Raw genomic sequence first — 7,103 nt, forward strand, 5'->3', positions numbered from 1 at the left:
TCAACTTAGGATCTTTGTGAAACACCCCCAGGTGTGTAGTGTGCATATTAATAGTTATTTTAGGGGCCAGGATATTTGATCCTGACTAACATGATACAAATATCCTTCACCTTTCATTTTTTTTTCTCATTTTACACAGTAAGAAATAAGAATTATTTCTTTAATTACGATTTGAAAAATTAATGACTTATTTATCGAACCCGTGGGCAACAAATTACTTCATGGTCATTTTTAGCTTGCTAGCTATTTTTAGGCGCATTTATACTGTCAAATACCTCATTTTGAAAAGTCGCGATGTTTCGTGCACCCGGTTACACTTGTGCTGAAACATCACCGACGGAGCTGTTCAGCGATGTTTTGGCGTGTTTCGGTTGGTAATGCGCATGTGCAGTCTTCCCGACCTTTGACCCCGGCCTGCTATAAGATTTTTAGCGCGCGCAATTTCCAGCTAGCGCTATCTAAATAGCGATACATCCCATGCGCATGCATGCGATATGTTTTGTTTATCTCGCGTGTAGTATTTGAGGCAAGAGTGGATAAGTTACGAAGTACGGACTACGGCTGCTGATTCAGTTTTCCCAAATTCAATCGAAATCTAGTAGTAAAAACGATATGGGAAGGTTAAGAAAATCATCGTTGTTAATTGGAATTATGAGAATTCGCCGACGTCGTAGGGAAAGTGATCGTCGTGCTCGTTTTTTTAGGTACTTTATGAGGCGACAGCAAGAGCTCATGATCTCCCTGCCTCCACATCGAAATCAAGAACTTCATCTCATCATCAGTCCAATGGGAATTGTTCACTTCCATATTAATTAATCTAACAAAACACTCAAATACTACTACTAGACAGATATGGCCAGACGGGAATAACGAAGATTGAATAAAGGATGAGTTAACGGAATTGGAACAAACGGAGCTGAATGAACGGATAACACGGGCGACGATGGAAATGCTATAAATATCACACGGGAAGAACGTGGTTTAAAAGAGCGCGGGTAACAATCCGGAAGTGCCGGAAGTCACGTGCCTAACATCGCGATGTTACAACTGCGAGCGGTTATACTTGCCAAACACGCCAAAACACGCCAAAACACGCCAAAAGATCACACTTCGTTTTGGAATGTTTGGGGCTTGGCATGTCTGCCGGTAAAGCGTAGTTGCCCTTGGTAACATCGCGGCCAGGCTCCGGTTTGGCATTTTTTGGCGTGTTTGGATGACAGTGTAACTGCCCCTTATGTGTGAAAAAAGACGTGCGAGAAGTGTGGCAGCTGAATGGATGGTATGTAGAATAATGTCTTATCGGTTAATGTTGGAGTTCATTTTTTAGAACCTGACTAATACCGTTTTCAAAAAACAAATAGATAAGTTGACCTATTACTAATTTCGTGTTTTTCACATTGCTACACTATAACTGATTATGTAAACTATCAATTCCTTCACTAGACCTTTTTTGGAACATGAATGAAGGTGTCTTGCACCGGGAAGCACCAACGCACTAACGACTCTTTAAAAGAATTGAAGGGGTGTTATATCCCACCGATTCTTGTTTTAACCCACAACCCCATTTAACACCACTCTTGTATAGAGCAAACAAAAGTTTAACGATAAGATAACAATTGAAATGATATATCGTCATGGATTGATGATCTGTTTATCTTTCATCCATTATTTCCCTTTGAGATATCAACATGATTACTGTCTGAAAGAACATCTTTGTCAAGCCTTCGATGGTAATATCTCCACAACAGATTCATTTTGTCGTTCTTTAAAGTCATTACGTTTCAGCTACAATTCTATTCTTAATGCATGTTGATTCTTGATGAATTGTTTTACAACTTCAAAATTGATTGTTATTTCAATATAACAAATAGAACAAAATATGAACAGAACACACAATATAGATATTTAAAATAAGATTTCGATTCAGATCACAAACACAAATCTGAGATTTTTCGGCCAGCAATTAGGCATTCGAATAAAATACACACAATTATAGGAATGAAAAAAGAGATACAAAAATATGAATATTTGAGTCATCTAGCATGTTTTAATCGATCTGTAGATGCGATTTATCATTATCAATACCATTAGGATGGTAGTCGTCTTTTGAGGAAATCTTGTAAAATATACGATACATATAGGTCACAGAGACTGTGAACATTAAATCATGATGAATGTCTTTTTGAGCAATCCATCCATATTATATTTACTGTTAGTCGTTTTAATCATATAAATGTTTATTAATGCACTAAGTTTGTCTTACATTTTCATTGTTCTAATAATTGTTTTAATTCCACTATGCCTTTGATATTCGATTTATCTTTACAAACGAAGTTATAATATGTTACAATCAAAAATCATTTAAGGGCAAGTCCACTCCAAAAATAAATTACTTTCAATAAAAGCAGAACAATCAGACGAACCAATAAAAAAAAAGTTTGAGTAAAATCGGATAACTAATAAGAAAGTTATGAATTTTAATGACACGAAAAACTTTGCAAATCACAAGACATATTGGCAACTCAATCATGACTTCATTGCCTCACTATCTACTCATTGTTTTCTCTATATTGAAAATGTAAATTTCCTTTTTTCCCCCTAAAAATCTTTTATCCTTACACCAGCATCCAATTTATATTGATAATAATATGTTTTTGTGTGGATGCACTTAAATATAGTGATTCTTTTCAGTAAAATCATCAAAAAGAAGAATTTTGATTAACTATTTATTTAAGAAATCAATGATTGAATATACAATATCAAAAAAATAGTATCAACCCTTCAAAGTTCATGAAAGATTTTGTGAAATGTCATGCACGCACTATGACACTAATCATATAACCTGGGCAAAGGCATGGGAAAAATCAAGTTTGGGGGTTAAAAAGCGAAATTAATGGGATAAAAAATACATAAAGTAATCGATAAATAGTGAGGCAATGACATCACAATCTGTTATGGTTTTCTAAGTTCCATATTTTTTTTTATACTTTAACAATTTGTCAAATTAACTTCCTTATTAGTTATGCGATTTTATTCAATTTGTTTTGCTTTGTTTCTCTTGTTTTTCTCCATCTATTGAAGAACATTATTTTTGGAGTGGACTAAGCCTTTAAAGGGATAGTTGAGTTTTGTTTTCAGACCGCAAATGCCTTCAACGTGCATGGTTATTGCTCTTCTTATCTATGACATTTATAGTGCCCTTTTAGAACCTAAAGTTGCTATGAAGGTAATTTTAGACCCCAAAATGTGTGAAATTTAGCCAATACGATCATACCAATTCAGCTCCACTTTAAAAAAAAACACAGTGACCGTTAATTAATTATTTAATTAAAAATAACAATACATGAGCTGGCTAATTGTGGGTAATATAAGCAATAAGAAAATAATAATAATATTAAGATATTTGTATACCGCAAATTGCAAATTGCCTCTAAGCGATTTAAAATGCCAACAAAAAAGCCAACATCGGCATTGGCTGAAATACGACGTAAAAGGCGTTATTTCGTTTTTTCTCAACGTTTTTTCAATTTTTTTCAAAATATCTTATATCTGTGGTGGTACACAAGTATTAGAAATCGTTATATTTCAGCCGTCTATGAACCGATTTTGATCAAACAAATATGATTTTGTCATCTAAATATTGTGTTCTTCCAAATTTGACACTCAGTTTTTCATTATCTCACAAAACAAATATTTCGTGTAGCGCCCTCTGCAACAGAACTCAACTATCCGTTTAAGTTATCAATTTTTACCAATAAAATTGCACTTTGCTTCCGTCTCAACATCCAATGCTGTAAATGTGTGATTTCTTTTGTTTTTCTTAATTTTGGATAGGCTGGAAAATGAGAATTGTAACAAGTTAAGAAACGTAGCAAACAATCATTTGTGAGAAATAACAAAACTGGAACAAATGCTAGTAGTAACATTCATATAATAGATGAATTCTATGATTCTATATAGATATTAGATAATACATTGAACATTAACTCAAGATGTGATATAGAATAATTAAAGAAGTGGGATATCAATAAATATCAAGTTTGTTGTATACACGTAACTATACATCTAGCACACATTGAATCTCAAAGAAGGAACAGTAATTCGTATAAAAAAAAAGAGAATTATGGTATTATTTCAAAGGAGGAACTGTACTTTGTATAAAATAAACACTGATTGAGCCATGATATTTTTGTGGTGGTGTACTTGCCTGTTTTTCGGAGAGATTAGTTCTATATAATCTGACGGAAATCAATAGAAATAACAATGGTAACAATTATGTGGGTTGAAAGTCCCTGACACGGTGCGTGTTTCGACTTTGTTTTGCAAAGACGAACATACATTTGTAACATAGTGTTGCCATGTAAGCGGTAGAACTTAATTGCCACTAACTGACACAACATAAACGAAAATCCGGGTATGAATCTCTAAGTCACTGATATTTGTAATCATCATTTTAACATCGAAGGTCATAATCTTGGGATTTAGAGCTCTGATACAAATTATTGAAGCAACACTTTCCTGTGATGACGCTTAGAGCGTCGTGATGAGCGTCAGAGCATATCCGGCACTATCTTAACATGACTCGGTAACATTGTTGAAGGTTGATGAAAAAATGCGTAACTTTTGTATGAAATGTTAGTTATTATATCACTTCTATTGCACTAACCCTCTAACATGCAAAAAATCCCGAAAAATTCTCGAACCACAAAGATATTTATGGTTTTCTTTGAAGGCGTCACTGTGCGTCACCCTCTAACAGTAGATTCTCCCAACCATTTTTGAATTTTCCCAACCGTTTGTCCATGAAATTTAAGACATAAAACAAGCTTTAAACAAATCTTTGAACACTTAAATGTCTAGGATGGTATATAGAGCCAATTCATTGCTTCATGACGATTTACATTCACCTAAAATGTAATTAAATTGTAATAACATAGTTGGGAGAATTAAGGAATCGATCAGATCAGTCTCACTCAAACTTTCAGATTATCTTTAATTGTACATCTAGCATTGAAGTCACTACCTTAGCAACATTTCTCTAATATGAACAATGTTATAAAGTCCCTTTAAGTATCAGTAGACTGGTTTTGGAGGATTAAACTTATAGGCCGACTGAAATACTACGTCATTTTACAAACCGCTGTTAAGAACGAAATGTGGATACTAAATAAACTAAGTTTGATAAAATACACCATTATACATGACTCTTTCTGAAAGGACAACCTGATTAAAGGAAACTGATTACTGAAATGTTGTCTGTGTTCACTTCCCGGAAGTGGCAGAGGCTTGAACTATTGCGTCATTTCATGACTAATGATTATTAGGAGTAGAACCGTCGTCCTAGTAAGTTAGAACAAAGCGATTAAGAACACTTTAATCGACGTGATATGAAAGGTTTCTTTTGATCATAAATGTGAATTTTTTATAACACAGACTGTCTCAACAATGCTCTTTACATTGATAAAACTATTAGCTTTTCAATGCAATATGCCCTAAAATCAATCACACAAAAACACTTACCACTACACCAGTGATTATAAATTACAATAGCAATTCATTACAACCATTAGTTGAAACTTGCTCCTTCATTTTTTCAATAGATGTGTAGACTAGACAGGCTTGTTAGACTCTTGGGTATACTTGGTAGTGGTGAGACATGAAATGCCTCGTCAACCTTTCAAGGCTAAAGCTGCATGCTATTTATTAAGGCCTACTTCTTTTGCTTCCTTTTTGGAATGAAAAGTTTGGGATCCATTGTTTGAGATTTTATATTGAGTTGAGTGCAGGCGTAATGTTTAGTACCACTGATATCCAGGCTTCTACTCAGCATACTGTCATCAATCATGGCGTATTCACCCGGCTCGGAATACCGATGTGGAGGGTCACCCCGAGGAAGGGGAGGTCGCAGGACAGCATTGGCTGTCATACTTCGTTTCCGAAATGGCAACTCTGGCATTGGTCTATCAAGAACGGATAGTTCTGTTGATAATCCAGGAAGCGCCCAAGCACTCTGAGATTTAGGTAACTCCTTGAGGGCAAAAGCCTGCGCCATCTGTGCTAGACGGCTGTCTGATCTACTTCGTAGTAACCTCGTTGTTCGACCGGAATTTCCACCATGAAGCATTTTATCGTTCACGTACTCACTGTGCTGGCTTGTTGTATCATCTGCCGCACATTGGTAACTCTGGAAATACTCGTGCTCGAGTGCATTGTCATTATCGACGTACTCGTACATGTTATCATTGACTTCGTGGTTCGCGGCAGGGACACGCTGCGGATCCGCAGAAACCTTCTTCTTGCGTCGATGTCGCACCATCATGATTATGATGCAGATTCCAAAGAATATGACAACAGGCACCAGGACGATGGAAATAATGAAATAAATGTTCTCAAATAAGAGCATTTTAGTCGTAGGGTTTGTTATGAGTAACGTTGTCTTGTCTGAACTTGGAGTGCTAGTAATAATCACTCGGTCAGTCTTGGTTTGTAACACACTGGTTGATGGACTGATGGTAGTACTGGTTATAGGTAAACTTGTTGTTGGATGGGAAGGAGTAGGCACATGTGTTGTAGCTTCGACCACTCTTATCTGAGTTAATCCAAAGTTTTTATTGGTAGCATTACCTTCGACATCGCATCTGACCAGTGTTAAATTGTCACCAGGCCGCACACCTGACAGCGTAGCCATTGTTCCATCTTCAGATACGCTTCGTCTTGAACCGTTAGTCAAGGTGACAAATTTATTTTTAGTGATTATCTTTGTTCTCCATGTAATATTAGCTTGCTCCTGTACATCATTATTATTATCACGTGTGTGACAGGAGACTTGTGCAGAGCCATCAAGTTCCACTTCTTCAATCAAAGGATCTGAGCGAACCTCGGCCCTTGTGATAGAACATGGCGACTGTTCATCTATCGGTCCGCAAAGGGGATGCAAAAAAGAGAACTCGCAGAAGAACCCGATCACGCTCAAATCCCGTTCGGTAGCTCGAAAGATCTTCCTCGTAATGATGATCATTTCTTTGCTAAGTTCCAACTGTGGTTCGATGTTGTCGAAACCGTGCTTGAACTTCATATTCTGGACTGGATACTCGTGTGACCAT

This window comes from Strongylocentrotus purpuratus, unplaced genomic scaffold, assembly GCF_000002235.5.
Source record: "Strongylocentrotus purpuratus isolate Spur 01 unplaced genomic scaffold, Spur_5.0 spur5_scaffold_9, whole genome shotgun sequence".
In the NCBI taxonomy this organism is placed as follows: Eukaryota; Metazoa; Echinodermata; class Echinoidea; order Camarodonta; family Strongylocentrotidae; genus Strongylocentrotus; species Strongylocentrotus purpuratus.